The 17,249-nt window shown below is 36.4% G+C and overlaps 1 protein-coding gene across 8 annotated transcripts in view; it reads left to right on the top strand.

Annotated features, from left to right (window-relative positions):
* Positions 1 to 17,249, top strand: part of LOC105485316 (myosin XVI) — a 703,391-nt gene that overhangs the window by 453,827 nt on the left and 232,315 nt on the right. The window lies entirely within an intron of this gene.

The following is a 17,249-nucleotide window of genomic DNA, read 5'->3' as shown; positions in this document are numbered from 1 at the left end:
TTTTTTTTTTGAGACGAAGTTTCACTCTTGCTGCCCAGGCAGGAGTGCAATGGTGCGATCTTGGCTCACTGCAACCTCCGCCTCCTGGGTTCAGGGGATTCTCCTGCGTTGGCCTCCCAAGTAGCTGGGAATACAGGCATGTGCCACCACACCCGGCTAATTTTGTATATTTAGTAGAGACGGGGTTTCTCCATGTTGGTCAGGCTGGTCTTGAACTCCTGACCTCAGGTGATCCGCCCGCCTGCCTTAGCCTCCCAAAGTGCTGGGATTACAGGCATAAGCCACCGCGCCCGGCCCCTAAACATCTTGAACAGTAGCTTCTCAGGGCTATTTCATCATCTAAAAATTATATATCTCCATTACATATTATCAGTGGAAAACTTTCTTGTTATTCTTGTCACTAGTAGTGACCTTGAGCAGACAATTGAGAGCACAATCACATTCACAAGTCTTCACGTACTTGTCTTCAAATGAAACCTGAGAATTTCTTTGTCATCTATATAGACTTCTTAAATTTAAATTAAATTCCTGAAAATTGATGCCTTCAGAGGTTTCTTGGAAAACATTAGAACTAATATATATTAATGGGAAAGTTCTTAAATAAATATAGACATCTCAGAAGATTTCAAAGACAAGAGGATACTGAAATTCTTATTAAAATGTACACATCTCAAATCTCACTGAACATTGATCAGCATATTCAGTAGTCTGTAATTTGAGAGTGGCAATGGTATAAACCATATTTCAGCAGAAATATTGTAGTATTTAGTATGACAAGGACTCTTGATTTTGCTATTATTGTTATCAGTTAATTTGTTAATGTATAGATGATTCACAGAATGGTACTAATATGCTAGGTCTACCAAATTAATTATGTATAAAATTATTGACAGCTCTGCTGAAGTTGACACTGAAAAAATGAATATATAAGTCCAGCTGTGCATAGAAACTTCTAGAAAATTTTCATTTGACATTTACATTTTACGAAGTGTTAAATTTATATAATTGGAAATACTTATATAATGGTCTACAGTTTTTGCTACAGACACACACCCGGAGGAAAACTACAATCGTAAACCGTGGAAAGCACATTACTTGTCTTTTCATGGGAATATTGCCACTGTGGCAATGTGTAAATTTATAAGGATGGTCTTATCTTTTAAAATTTATTACTAAGCATATGAATGAGGACAAGGATTTGTTGGAAATTAGACGTGAATCAACATATTAGAAGTTTGACTTCTAAGAGACAGTATTCTCATTTGAGTCATAACTCCCATATTTTCTTCTCTATTTCTCCCGTGAGTCACACAAACCTGAATTTAAATCCCCAAATAATGCAAGAAAAGGTTATATTTGCAGTATTTCTAATTCATTTGAATTCATGGAAAGCTTATGGTTTTGCAGATTTATAGGCCCATTTCCTAAGTCACAGAAAAGTCTAAAAAATTTAGATAACCTTAGAATAGGCTCTTGTTGTTTACCAATCCCCAGTGTTTTTGAAGTATAATCATATCAAAAAAGATTATATAAATAAATAATATCTTCATGGTCAAAGTTGTAGAGCACATTGATTGTGATAGAATAGACATTTTTCACAGTATATATGTATATATATTACTGTGTGTGTATATATATATATACACACACACAGTAAATACACCTTGTGATAGAATAGACATACTTTTCATACAGACATGTATATATACATACAGTACACAGACATGTATAGTGAGTATATGTGTGTGTGTGTGTATTTACATTTGTAAATTTGGCAAGAGAGAATACATATCACTACAATTTACTCTAACAAGTTATAAAGGGAAAATGAGTGAAATTGAAGCAGGTGAATGTCCATTTGTTACAGGATGGATTCATTTCTTGGATTATAGTAAAACAGGTGCAATATTAATCATATAACATATTAAAATAATTCTACTTTCTCTACCTGGATCCAAATAGGTTTCACTTCTAAACAAAAACCCTGGGTATGTTGAAGGTGAGGTTGATGGGATTAATGAAAATAAGCAGAAGCGTTTGCCACATTTGCCAGATCAGAATCCAGTCTATGATTACACGTGGCTGCCTACTGCGGTGTTTTCCTCTGCGAGCCTGGCTGCTGTGCAGTGCTTGGCCCGGACCCTGCGGGCTGGGGACCACTGAGGGCCACACTTAGTGGTACTTTAAATATTGAAACACACTGAAGTTTTATTTATTATGCTTAGCTGAAAATAATTTGGTCCAAACAGGTAAAAGAATAATAACAGTAATAAAAAATAGCAATAATATAATGCCCTATATTTGCTTAAAACTTTGTTGTTCACCAAGCGTGTACATATAAATTACCTTGGGAAGAAATGTTGTTAAATAGCTAAAAACAGCATGTTTTATTGTTAAAACGGTGACTCTAGGAAAATGTGAAGCACAGCTCACAGTTGTGACCACGGTCTGCTTCCTCACATCTCCTTCCAATGCTCTTCCTCTGGAGAAAATCATGTAAAAACCAAAGGCTTACTATTTTCATCATTTTCTGAGGCATTTCTTTTTCTAAACTATAATTTTATGACTTCTAAAATAAAGGATATTGCATATCATTTAAATTTGTATGCCAATGTCGTTATTACAAAATTCATGATTACAGTCTCCAGTAATGCAAGCACTGTTTCCCTCAATCCACTTCACCTTGATCTCCCGCACACAGACAGAGCATCAGCCTCTTACAGCAGTACCTGTGCTCTCCTCACCGTGTCTTCGCCTCTCGTACACTCTTGCTGCATCAGACACTCATGTGCTCAATTTTGCTCAGTGCTATCATGGTCTTTAGATGGGGGCAGGGGGGATTACTTAATAGCACCCATTTTCATCTCTGATTCTTAATTGGTTGAGGAATAAGACAATGTAGTAAGAGGCCAGGCACGGTGGCTCATGCCTGTAATCTCAGCAGTTTGGGAGGCCAGTGGGGCTGGATCACCTGAGGTCGGGAGTTCAAGACCAGGCTGACCAACATGGCAAAACCCCGTCTCTACTAAAAATACAAAAATATAAAAAATTAGCCAGGTGTGGTGGTGCATCCCTGTAGTCCCAGCTACTCGGGAGGCTGAGGCAGGAGAATCACCTGAACCTGGGAGGTGGAGGTTGTAGTGAGCCGAGATCGTGCCACTGCACTCCCACCTGGGCAACAAGAGCAAAACTCCATCTCAAAAAAAAAAAAAAAAAGACAGTGGAGTAAGACATTTGGGAGTCAAAATAGCAATTTGAGGAGTGACACAGCAGACATGAGAAGATGACGTTTACACAGTGAACCAGTTGTTTCTGCCTTCTGTGCCCTAGACTCAGATTGACTACCTACCAGTTTCAGTAAGCCCTGAAGTGCCAGTGCCCTCTTAGAGCTTGGAGGAGCAGAGGCCATGGCGTGCTCCCTGCGAGTGCAGGAAGACTGCCCTGAGCTCTCCTTGTCCAGGCTTCGTCCTAGACTCTAAGGGAATAAGTCGGTCTTCCAGAAGCCAAGAGACTTACAGCTAAAGGGGCTTCCTTTTCCTGTAAGAAAACCTCAAGACTATGAATAAGCATCTCTACCTAGCACATGTGAGTCCATAAACTTGAAAGATTGAGGGACAGTCTAATGCACAAAGGTGTGTAGGCTTTGAGACTCCCATTTTGAGTGAGTTGGGTCTTTTGTTGTTGTCGTTCTCTAGTGTTTTCGAGAGCATAGACCGGAACTTGTCTGGCCACTAGGCATATGGAAGACCCGTGTAGTTTATTCATAACTTGCCATCAGTTCACATTAAATTGATCATATTTAGCAATGAAAATATAATCTTAAATTACATCAAATTATTTCTAAAGAAAAACTAATAATAAAGTTGTTAAGTTTGTTTTGACTTTTCTAGAATTGTTTGGCCTCCACACCTCTGTGAATTGTCAGCTGATACCCAGTGACCACGGAAGGTATTAACAAAGTCCTTGTTTAAACCATTTGGAGAACCTATACGTAGATTCCCATAATTTCACATGTAGAAAATTGGCACCCACCGATGGACAGGGATGCCATGGATCTTCCATTCCATTCTCTTCACCGTCTACTTTTCCCCCAGTGGATCCAAAGGCTTGTGGCCCTCTCTTCCTACAGATAACAGCCATTCTCCCCAAGGAGGCATCACGTCCCCTCGGGTGTTTCATGAATTCCACTCAGACCAAAGCTATGCTCTGCTCCTTCTTTTTAGGAATTGTGAGGTTGCCAGGGTTCTTTCTACCATGTTAGCACATTTGAGCAGCAAATAGCAGCATTGTACGGCTTCCCAAATGAGCTCAATCGCCTCTCTGCCCGGCTACAGCAATCACATTGAGAACTGTGGATTGTTAAAGATTTTTTTTTCTATACCTCTGAATAGGTTTCTACCCAGGGTTTCACCACTGTGATTTAGAGCATCATCTTAAGAACACACCTTGTGATATAGAGAGGATTTGGCATAGAATTCTCTTAACACTTCTACTCTTTCATGGTCTATTTTGCCTCATTACTGAAGAAACCCTTTTCCACTTTGTGATACTAGCTGGCTGTTTCTAATGTAATATTGAAAGGCTTCCATTAAGTATTCGCCATTCTTTTGCTTAAGAAAATTGCAAACCTTTGAACTAGATAGCTGGGGAAACACGCTGAAATTACTGTTGATCTGAAAGGGCAGCATTATGGATAATATTATGGTGGCTGCCAGAAATGTGTAGAATTGTTCACAACTTTTCAAACTGAGTTGCCTTATACGTGTTTCAGTGTAACCAAATTAAACATCATATGAAACTATTCTCACTTGTTTTGGTGTAACACTATTAAAAAAGCATGACTTGTGGTATAATGAAAACGTATTTTCTTATGTCCCACCTCCCTTTAACATTTATTCAATGGGGGTAATATTTTCCTGACTCTGATATAAAACTTAATCAGGTCCCAAGACTTTTCTGGTCACTTTTAAATAAATCACAGTTCTATGGACCCTTTAATCCTGAAATAGCCAGCATTGGAGCAGAAATTAAGTATGTTCAAAGGTGAGAGTTCCCCTCCGTCTCCCACAGGAGAGGCCTCTGGGGGCAGCTGTCAGTCTCCTGGGACGGGTGTGAGGTGGGCTGCTGCACCCCAGTGTCAGGGTAAAATGGGGACAGGAACAAGGAGGTGAGGGATTTCTTGGTTTGCTGATTGACATCTTAAGGCTTTCCTGGCCACCAAGATGGCTATCACTGACCCTTTCTCTTCAAATTCTCATAAATTTTCATCACTAGGATTCCTTTCCCTGCGATCCTCAAGATGTGCAAAATGCATCTTTTGGGGGAACCCGCCCCTGATATTCATGTGGGTCCTTTTCTATTTTTCCTAAGTGTCGTCTGGTTTGAGAAATAAAGGGAAAGAGTACAAAAGAGAAAAATTTTAAAGCTGGGTGTCCAGGGGAGACATCACACGTCGGCAGGTTCCGTGATGCCCCCTGAGCTGTAAAACCACCAAGTTTTTATTAGCAATTTTCAAAAGGGAGGGAGTGTACGGCTAGGGTGTGGGTCACAGAGATCACATGCTTCAAGGGTGACAAAAGATCACAAGGCAGGAGGTCAGGGCAAGATCACAAGGTCAGGACAAAACTAGAATCACTAATGAACTTCCATGTCCAGCTGTGCACACATTGTCATTGATAAACAAGGTTCAAGAGCAGAGAACCGGTCTGACTAGAATTTGCCAGGCTGGAATTCCCTAATCCTGGCAAGCCTGGGGGCACTGCAGGAGACTAGGACATGTTTCATCCCTATCTACATCTACATAAGGCAGACACTCCCAGAGCGGCCATTTCAGAGGCCTCCTCTGGGAATGCATTCTTTTCCCAGGGCTGTTAATTATTAATATTCCTTACTGGGGAAAGAATTCAGCGATACTTCTCTTACCCGTTTTTGGTAATAAGAGAAATATGGCTCTGTCCTTTCTGGCCCACAGGCAGCCAGACTTTAAGGTTATCTCCCTTTTTCCCTGAACATCGCTGTTATCCTGTTCATAAGGTGCCTAGATTTCATGTTGTTCAAACACACGTGCCTCACAAACAATTTGTGCAGTTAACGCAATCATCACAGGGTCCTGAGGTGACATTCACCCTCAGCTTACGAAGATGATGGGATTAAGAGATTAAAGTAAAGACAGGCATAGGAAATCACAAGAATATTGATTGGGGCAGGGATAAATGTCCATGAAATCTTCACAATTTATGTTCTTCTGCCATGGCTTCAGCCGGTTCCTCCGTTCGGGCTCCCTGACTTCCCGCAACAGCATCCATGTGTGTGCTGGTTGCTCCCACCCCCTTCCATGGTCCATGGCAGCCCTTTAGACTCAGGTTCACCTGGCTAATAGGTTGAGGCCCCACACTTTCCCAAGTGTGCCTCTTAGACAGGAATTCTTGGGGTTGAAGGTAGAGAGGGACTACAGAATGGGAAAGTGCCTTGAGGAGTTGTACACACTCCAGTTACTCGTTTTCTATAAATAAAGACCATGATCTAAAGAGTATTTAATTTTTATAAAGAATATCATCTATAGGATTCTGAAATGAGATACATGATTGGAGCTACTAAAGTATAATGAAAAATAATTGTTTTTAAAAAAGATCAATCATTTTTGCAATGTCTAAAATTCGGCCTGTTTTATAATGCAGCACTTACATCCCCAAGGTTGAATTTGCAATGTTAAATTTAAAATTATTGTTTTTCCTCATTTGAATCCTTCTTTGGGGTTTTGCAAGCAAATAGAAGTCTGGGCAAGTACGGGGTTGTAGAAACTTTGGAGAGTTCTCCAAATGTCTTCAAACATCAAAACCTATCACTTATTTCAGCATAAGTTCTGAATAAAATGGTGTGTGTTGAGCTTCTAACATACATATGGAGATCATTTTTTTCACTGAGCCTTTGGTTTCTTATGAATTCTTATATTACATTCTTATAGTATTTTAGTTGACCTAAACATAAACATTTAAAAACATTATGATTAATTGCATTCATTTCTCATGAGTTAGTTATTTGGTCATCCAGGCCTGTTTCTTTGACACCCAGGTTGCAAGAACTTGTTTATTTTTCAGAGTTATTTGAAAGTTAAATGAGGTCGTGCATATTAAGTTGTTATCAGAGTATCTGACACAATGGGAATGGTTGCTATAATGATAATAGTGATAGGGCTAGGCGTGGTGGCTCAGGCCTGTACTCCCAGCATTTTGGAAGGCTGAGGTGGGCGGATCACTTAGGCGTTTGAGACCATGCTAGGCAACATAGTGAAACCCCATCTCTACCCCACTACCCCCAAAATACAAAAAGTTAGCCAGGTGTAGCGGCACACACCTGTGGTCCCAGCTACTTGAAAGACTGAGATGGGAGAATTGCTTCAGCCCAAGACAGTGAGGCTGCAGTGAGTCTTGATTGCATCCCTGCACTCCAGCCTGGATGACAGACTGAGACCCTGTCTCAAAATATATACATACATATATGTATATGTGTGTGTGTGTGTGTGTATATATATATATATTTTTTTTGTGTGTGTGTGTGTGTGTGTGTATAGTGATGGCTGTGGCTGGTAAGAAAGCATCTTAGTTTATATTAGCTTATTTATGGAGAAAGGGAGAGTTGTTGAAAACAATGCAGATGACTCACGTGGTGGACGCCCAAGATATATCCCGGTTTTCCTTTTACATTTCACTCGTGATCTTTTTGTTTCACAGAGTAGCAGATAAAGGAGATATTTTGTTCTTTGGAAATAGAAATATCAGGATTCACAGAACACTATTAGAGATAGGGGTGTTGTTTCTTAGTGTTTTGCTCGGGTTTGCCTTGTGGTAAGCAAGGATCATGGATTTGCATTGCTCAACTGCCACTCTTTCTCTTAGGTCACAGGTCTGACATGTTTGTAACATGCCTGTCTAGGGTCAAGAGTGGTTTGTGGTTTTTTAGTATTGCAAAAATAAGATCCACATGGGTTAGAAACAGTGATATTTCCTAAATGGTAGGGGTGTGTGTGTGTGTGTTTATTTTATTTTTAGTTTTTTAAGAAAAATAGGATTTGGAACAACACAAGGTCCTGCCAGTGGACAGGGGCTCACGCAGTGCCTGAACTAAGGAACTGGCATGCTGAGGTGGGGGAGATATTGGGAACAGGGGACAGGTGCCCTGTAGAGATGGGGATCCCATGGAGTGTCTGGGAGCAGGTGGGAGAATGAAACAGGAATGAAGGCTCAAGGATGTAAGTATAAAAGTGACAATGTCTTTCACCAAGAAGCAAGGGGTTCCCATTCCAGTAACTGGAGCCTTAGTTTTTTTGTTTCACAAGATGAAATTGATTATGGAGGAAAAAATGAAGGCTTTTGAAAATATATCACTTGTGAAATTTCTCGAACTATTAAACCTTCTCTTTGCTACCCAGTATAATTGTTTAAATAACAAAAGGAAGTATTGAACAGATTCTATACAAATGAAAAAGAGAAAATGTTTCAAAGAGAAATGGAAGTCATTTTCTCTTAAGGTTATTATTTGTTTAATTCACATGTTAATCCAGTGATTCAATTCCTGAAATCATCAGCAGGATAATTTTTGCATCTTACCACATTTCTAAATTCTCATATTTTGATAATAAGGGAAATGATTTTTAAGCCAATGTGAGATTTCCTAGAGATCCAGATTTTCATCAGCACATTCACAACAGTGCCCCTGTGTCCCCAAGTCTGACTGAGGTGATCTGTCGAAGGTGGCAATATTGACCGTGAATCACAGCTTCCCAGGGTCTCAAAACTGATGACTCCACTCAGAAAAGAGAAAACAGAACACATCCAGTATGATGTAAATTGAAGGTGATATCAGTGTATTAGGTGAGTACATTCATCCCTAGCATCTGACAACACTTAAGAGAATGTTAGTGTCTAAATGAACATAGAGAATCTGCACTAATAAGATTGTAACAAGCAATTTAATATTCTTCAGAAAAGTTGTACTTCTTCATTAGGTGAGACTTGTTATCTTTACTTAATTAGAGGGAAAAATATTCCATATAGAGAAAACATAATTATAGCTTTGAAGAATTCTGCTGGCTGGTTTAAAAAAAAAAAAAAAGTCCCTCACATTTGCATTTTGGATAATCCATGTTTGGTCTGAAGACTGTCTAACCGAATGACAGAAAAGGCTGATCTTTACCTTGATGCTGTGAAAGTGAGGTGAATTAATTGGTTTAAGTGGATTAAGTTGAATTGGGTTACGTTCTCATTTCCTAATTCTACACTTTGGTTCTGTTCTACTAAGAATTCAGTTTGTATACTATTGGTTTTTAATACGTATAGGTATCTTAATGTGCTTTTTGGGTATCCAAGGATTTCAAATATAAGAGAATATTTCTTGCTGATCACATTAAGTGATAGAGTTTTCTATGATTTTGTATGTCTCTGATTGATACAATCAGGTAGCACTTAATATACTTATGAAACTTTATCATGTATCTCAACCTCTTCTAGGTCAAAGTCTAATGTGGGAATTCAGCGAATGCCATAAACACACACACTCAAACATACACACACACATAAATACAGTTTTCCACATAACTTCTGGGAATTCATTGTTCCTCCTCCCCCAGAAAACCATATAATTGGGTTATAATAATTTCTTAGTTTATTGATTAGAAAATTAATACATTCTGGATTAATATCCTCAATGTTGTTCAGAGTCTCCTTATAGTTCTTGAGGATTTTTAAGGTTAAGTCTTTTGTATAATGATTTTGTTGTTGTGTTTTTGTAAATTGAAGAATTCTATTTTTGTATTTTAGGTAAAATTTGTGATTTTAAAAATATATTCTGAGATTTCTCCTAATAGATGGATAACATAATTTTTAAAACAGTAAAATGACACTAAGCATGTTAAGCCTATTTTGTAAGATTATTTTTAGTGGATTCAATTTTCAGCTCTAAGAGAGTATTTCTCAAGGATCTTGGTCATTAGGAACAGTAAACCAGAGCTTTGTTTATAAAATGTTCTCTGAGCCTGAAGATGGAGCTAAGGAAGGAACATCTTTCAGCTGCACTGTAAGCAAGCTATTAAAATACCTTTTGAATTACAGTTTACATCTATACTATTTGTGTAGATCACTTATGAAGACTACCTAGCATCTCATGACTGTTTTCAAACTTCATCTCATAGGTTTATTCATGCATTTATTTATTTGCTTTTTATGCAGGGTGAGTTGCCATTACTTCTGCAGAAAAATTACCCATCTTTACTGTAGAATCCTTGGTATGCTTGCTAAGTACAATAGCAGTTGGAGATATATCAATATGCTTTAAGCTTTGGGATACTTTTTTTTTTTTTATTAAAAAGGCCACTATTGTAGTCTTCAGGGGTTCACCATTTTCTCATGTTTTGCTGGATGCATAGGCCCCCAAATCTAGTCAGGTGTGTGTATGCTTGGGGCTCTATGGGTAAATGCTTGTGATTATTTTATTCTCAAATTATTCAACAAAGAGGTTTTTTATAAAAAAAAAAAAAACAGGTGAAATTTATGACTTTTTAAAAGGACTGGAATGTAGCCATACGAGCACTTAATTGTTCTTACAAAGCATAAATAGTATTTTGCAAGTAATTGAGGTCAACTGGGCAAGTTAAATCTTTGAGTTAAAACTTTGAAAATTAATCTCTTTCAAGGGAGGCAGCCGTCGGGAGCATCTCAGGTATGATGAGGGAATTTTCCATTTTGGAAAATCTCACAAGGGCATAAACACCTCATTTCCCCAGCCATGCTTCCTTATAGACACGTCTCCTTTGCTTTAGATGAAGGCTTGCCATTATTCTCTCTACCAGAAACCTAAGGTGGAGAGTGCACCCTCCTTTTTGAGGCAGGTAGTTGGGAAATATTTTAATGAAAATAAGCAACATGATTTTTTAGAACGTATATGCCTTCCACCCTCCATGTGAAATGGAACTTGTGTAATAAGCATCACCTAACTTCACATTTAAGTGTTTTCCGCCCTTTAGGACTATCCATATCATTAACTAGATAATCTATAGTAATTGTTAGTAGTATGGAGTGAGGTGGGATCAGAGGCTATTCATTATAAAGCAGAGACATATTAAAAGTAAGTATTTTTTGTCAACCCACATAGAATTTGCCCTTAACATTCCAGGAATCATGGTGAGAGAGAATATGCAATGTTTCTCAGTGTTCTGAGCATGAAATAAATTAAAAAACTTAATCTAAATGGTGGACTAGATGGTAGAAAGGCAGAGTAATAAGAAAACGTCTAGAAACTGCAGAGTAATAAGAAAACTTCCAGAAATTACATATTTTCACTTTTTGATAATAATATTGGAAATTAATGTTCCCAGGAAAACATCTGACCATATGACATATTTAACACCTCATAAGTGAGGTGTTTTTTCTCTCTCTCTTTCTCGCTGATGTGATCTATATTTTATCAATTGCTATTAAACTTTTGGAAAAGGACAGGAGATATAATCTCATTTAACTGGACAAAAACTGGGAAAAAATTGAAACTTGCTTCTGAAGCGAGGATTGAACACAAATAAATGAATCTGATTAAAACCAAATGGGTTTTTATGTATGTTTCTACTTTTTCCCTTATATCAATCATTTTATTGAAATGATTATCAAGACTCAAACTCGTTGGTGATAATTACAAATCAAAAGGATATGTGTAAGAAGGATAAGAATCCCAAAATCTAGACAGTCCATTTATTAGTAATTGAATGTTGGTATAAAATATATTTTATTCATTACTTTATCCATTATAATGAAATTACTTAATTCATAATAAATGAATTTATGTTTATAATTTTCAAATGCATTATAAAATAACACTTCCTGTGCATTTGCGAGAAAATAAAAATAGACTTTTCCAGACTTTTCTTTGTCTATTTCATGCGTAAAAGCCTCTTTTATTATGTTATCGTTTTGGGAGAAATTCAGTAGTCAAGCAGAGTACAAAAGGAATCCAGGCAAGCCACCCATTTACCTACTACCTTGAATTAATACTATTAACATTTTTCACCTTTTGCCTCAGATTTTCGTTATCATAAAAGACGTAGATGAGTACCAGTAAAAGCCAAGGTCCCTTTTGTTTTCCTATATGATACATTTTTCTCTTTCCCTCCCCAGAGACAGCAATTTTATCAAATACATGTAATCTTCCACATTTTTTATTTTCTCTAGCCATTGTATTTTCATAACAAATGTATAACATTGTGAGTAATTAAGAATTACAGAAATGCCATCCTACAGCATATTTTATTCTGTACATCCTTTGCTAACTTCATGTGGTTTTTGAAATTTAGCTATATTGATACCTCGAGACCTCGTTTATTCTTTTTAACTGCTGCACTACCTGTGGATGAAGAAATCTCAGTATACTCATCTATTTCACTGTTGATGGACACTGAAGTCTCTTTTCATTTTTTTCTCAGTTGCAAGCAGTGCTGTATCCTCATACTTGTCTCTTGAGATATATGTTTAGAATTTTCCCTGAGGTGTATATTTAGTGGCAGAATTGCAAGGAGAGCGATTATTTGCATTTTCTTGATTGCAAGCAAAGTCGACATCTTCTGGCAAAGCAAGTTGTGCCCTGCACCCTGGCGCATGCCCACGGATGTTCACTGGGCTTTATATACCATGTCATATACCATGCTCCAGCTTTAGGCCTTACTGTAGACATTCTGTTCCTACCACAAGGTCATCTTACTTTTTTTAAAAAAAAACCTTTAGATTTTCAGCACAGCAAGAAAATTATTGTGTATGTAAGGAGTTGATAAAGTTTTTATTTTTAGTTAAATATTCGATGATCCCTTCCCTGTTTATTAGCAATGTTTCTTTACTCCTCTCTAGATTTTTAATCTCTTTTACTAAAACCGTATCAATGATATATTGCTTTAATTACTTCTCGTAAATTCTGTTTTTCTTATGTGTTTTGGTTATTTTGGGGTCTTTATTTTCACATATTAATTTTATAATCAGTTTGACTCTATCCATAAAATAATTCTTCTGGAATGTGGACTAGAAATTAATTTATAGATTAATATGGGAAAAATTACACTGTTTAGGCTATTGATTTTTTTCTTCCACAAATGTATTTCAGCATTTATCATTGTATTCCTTAAATAATATTTGATTTTTTTCTGTCAATTTTATGCACACCTTTATTTCTTTTTCTATGAATTTTTTTGTGTGTGGCTATAATAAGTTCTGTTCTATTATGTATTAATTTATTGGAATACTGAACCTTGAGTTTATGTTGATCTTATATGTAGAAATCCTGCCGACTTTTCTTATTAGTTCTAATAAATTTCCTGTGAAATGGCTTACTACTTTCTTATGTAAATGATCATAATTATCTTTTTTTCTTTATGTATCTTACCTCTTCTTATTTTATCACACTGGCTAGCACTGCCAATACTTGTGGAAAATTTGTGATGATAATGGATCTTATTGTTTAGTTTCCAAAATAATGGCAACTGAATATTTGTCATTAAGTACTACATTTGTAAATAACCTCTGCCTAGTGTTTTCAATCATGGATGGATACAAATATTTTCTAATGGTTTATTTATTAGGAAGATCATAACAATTTCCTTCTTTTCTTTGTTCATGTTATAAACTGCATTGATGTTTATTTTTTGACATTGAATCATTCTTCATTTATACTGCAAACCCTGTTTGCTCATGATATACTACATTCTACTTTCTAGTCTTTATTTATGTTTGCATTTATTTTCATTATTGAGATGAGATTCTTGTTTTTCTTCTTATGCAATCTTTTGCTATTAAATGTACATTAAAAAGTAGGTTGGTTAGCTTTCTCTTTTCTTTCTCTCTCTGTTTTTTCTCTCTAAAACAGTTTGTACTGAATGAAGATCATATACTCCTTTAATGTCTGGTGAAATCTCCCTAAAATCTTCTGAGCATTTGAAAGGAGAGTTGTCTTTTGGGTACTGATTATTTTGCAATGTATATTATAGTTGCAGATTATTTTATTTCTTTTTTGAGTCACATGTATTTTCTGGAATTTTGTCCACTTTGATACTTTTAATTTATTCACCAGCTAAATCATAACTAGCTTTGTTTAGTAATCTTTTAATCTCTATTTCAACTATAATTTGACATTTACATTCCTGATACTGTTTGATTATGCATTGTCCCCAACATCATTGATAATTCTTGCTCAAGAATCTGCCTCTACGAATTATTTTCAAGAATCATATTTTTGTTTTGTTGTCATTTTCACTTTTATTTTGTTTAATTAATTTCTGAAGTTTCAAAAATATATTTTCTGTAGTTTTATTATATCCTTCTTTTTCTTTTCTTTAGATTTTGACTTTTTGGGTGATTTTTTTCCTGAATTCATGAGCTGAATATTTATTTCATAGTTTCCAATTTTTTTTTTTTTGCCCTGAGTCTATAAATTATCATCTCCTAAATACCTCTTAGTATATTCCAGAAGTTTTATCTGTAGTGCTGCCTTTGTTGTTTAGTTCTAATATTTTGTCTTTATGTTCTTTCAGAGATAAAATAACAATCAGTTTGTCAGAAAAATACATTTAACACACCATGTTTTTCCCTTCTTCATCCAAACTGGGGATTTTTTTTTTTTAACCATTAAATAATGAGATTTCTTTGATTCTTATGAATATAGTATGAGTGACTTCTATTTCTGTGTAGACTTATTTAAATCACGTTGCTTATTACCATGACAACCCAAACTATACAATTTAGCAAATATCTGAGACAAACCTGCTTTCTAAATAATCCCCCTTCTGCTCCATTTCCTTACCAAAATACCCATATGTATAATGATTTCCTAAAGAGCTAAAAACCTTTTCTCTGCAATTGTGCATTTGTTTTTTCATTACTTTGTGAGACCATTTTTATTTTCAAATAGAAGAATCTAGAGGAATAAAAAAGTATTGGGGTTTTACCAAAGTATCATACAGATTATAATACTTAAAAATAATTTAAATTATTAGATAATAAGTACAACATAATGGTTAAAAGTTTACCACTCATTATTTTTGAAAAAGTATGCTATAGACAAAATAGTGGTTAAATTTAAATATTAATCATGATATCTATGATAAATTGCTTCAAGAATAGTGCAGCTTATTGACCCAATAAAGAACTATGTATTTTGTGTTAGGTACATGTTTTCAGGAGATGGAGAGGAAAATTGATTTATCAGATCTAGGAGAATATGTCATTTTTAATATTAAACAGTAGTTTTTTTTTCTTTCTGTTAATGACTAATAGGTTATTTACAAATATTGAGAGCCACATAGTTTTAATAATAAAATGTATATGAAATACAATGATTTAAAAGGCCAATAAAATCCTTTTAGTGTTTTGTTTTGCTAGCTGTTCTTGAGCCAAGAGTGCAGAGGCTAAAGCTTGTATATTTTATATAAAAGAAAAAATTCATTGCACTGTTAGCTATTCCTGCTCTCTCGTTTCATTTCTAACAGGGGAAATGCATTTGGCCTCTTTTCAACCCCTGATAACTGTCCTGCTCAATAGAGTTAGCCGAATCTTTGTTTATTATGCTCTCTGTGCCTGTCATTTGAGCATAGTGGCAGTTCTGCCAGAATAAATAGCACTGCAGTGCCGTACAGAAAGGAGAGCAGAATGTCCCTTTTTGGCTCTCCGTGACCCTGTCTGTCCCCGAAAAAAACACCAGGAAGGAAATGTCACTACCACTAGTTAAATATCGTTTGCCTTTTTCGAATGTAATTTTCTAATTAAGGAGGATGTGCTTTGCAACTAAAGGACGTTTTCAGTTTTTGTCAGTCTCAAACTTTGAACTATTCTCTCTTCACATACTGTCTAGTGGAAAATACATTTTCCAAGCCTGCCGTCTTTATGTGTGCAGGTGTGAGAAGTTGTGAAGGTACGATTATTGTGGTTATTATTTTTTGAATATTACCTGTAAGTGAGACAGGCTTGGAGCTGCTGATTATTACAGTTTACATTGACATTAGCTATGAGGTTGGCATTCTTGTCTCCCTTTTACAGATAAAGAAACTGGAACTCAGAGAGGTTAAGTAAATGGCCCAAGTCACACAGCCAGGAAATGGTGGGCTTGGGATATGAACCGTGGTATGCGAGACTTAAAAGCCTGAGTTTTTGCAAAAATGCCTCCCACCTTGATGACCATCAAAACAGTGAGAAAAAAGATTAGTTTTAAAGCTTAAATGTTTTCTAAATAACCCTTTAAAATATAGGTAATTTCTTTATTTCAAATGAAATTATTACGAGAGTTAAATCTATGTGAATATGGACATGCCTCCACAGGCGAGGCTATCCTCTATTCCTTTCTATCTGGATCTCCAGAATGCAGCACAGTGCTTTCCCAATCAAGGTGCTCAATATGTATTTATTGCAATGATGAATGAACTAATACAATAATTAAAGCCTAGCTTAAAGGCCAGTATCAAGAGAAGTGTCATGTGGTACATTGCAAAAAAGTGATCCCAATTTTTGTTAGTCTCTGCATCCATGCCCTGTACAATGTAATCAAATGTACAATTGATGCTTCTCTTGTAAGAGGTTAATTCTGTTTCCTTTCCCTTTGAATTTGAGCTGGCCTTGTGACTTGCTTTAGTCAACAGAATGCAGCAGAAATGATGGTGTGCCAACTCCGAAGCCTTGCATGATTCTGCTCCCTCTGATCCCTGTCACTGCCATGTGAGTAAGGCCAGGATGGCCTGCTGGAAGATGAGACAGACACTCCTGTTGCTCCAGCCTTCAGCCGGCCAATTGTGGGGCTGATGGGTTAGGTCATCCTGAACCTGCTAACGTCTGCCAGGCGGCCCAAGGTGACACACACGATTATGAACAATAATAACTACTTGCTGTTTTAAGTCACTCAGTTTTGTGGTGCTTGGTTATCTAGAAACATCGACTTGCTACAAGTCTCTAATTCAATGTTCATGGCTGTTACTTGGAACCACACATTTTTTTGTATGTACATTTGAAGGTCATTACTGAAAAGACAGCTCTCCATTTCATGAGTGATTTGGGAGATTCTGAGATTATCTGCCTTCCCGGTGTTTTCAGACTCTTTGGTCTGTCATCTTCTGGGCCATTAAAATCCCAAACCTTCAGGTAATGAAGACTGTTGATTTTTAGTACTTGTACTAGATTGCGGAAAGATCCAGAAGTGCTTTGTAAAACACTTAGTAGCCAGAAGTCCCTGGAGGAAATGAA

This window comes from Macaca nemestrina, chromosome 16 (assembly GCF_043159975.1).
Source record: "Macaca nemestrina isolate mMacNem1 chromosome 16, mMacNem.hap1, whole genome shotgun sequence".
NCBI lineage: Eukaryota > Metazoa > Chordata > Mammalia > Primates > Cercopithecidae > Macaca > Macaca nemestrina.
This window is presented reverse-complemented; position numbering and strand designations above follow the sequence as displayed.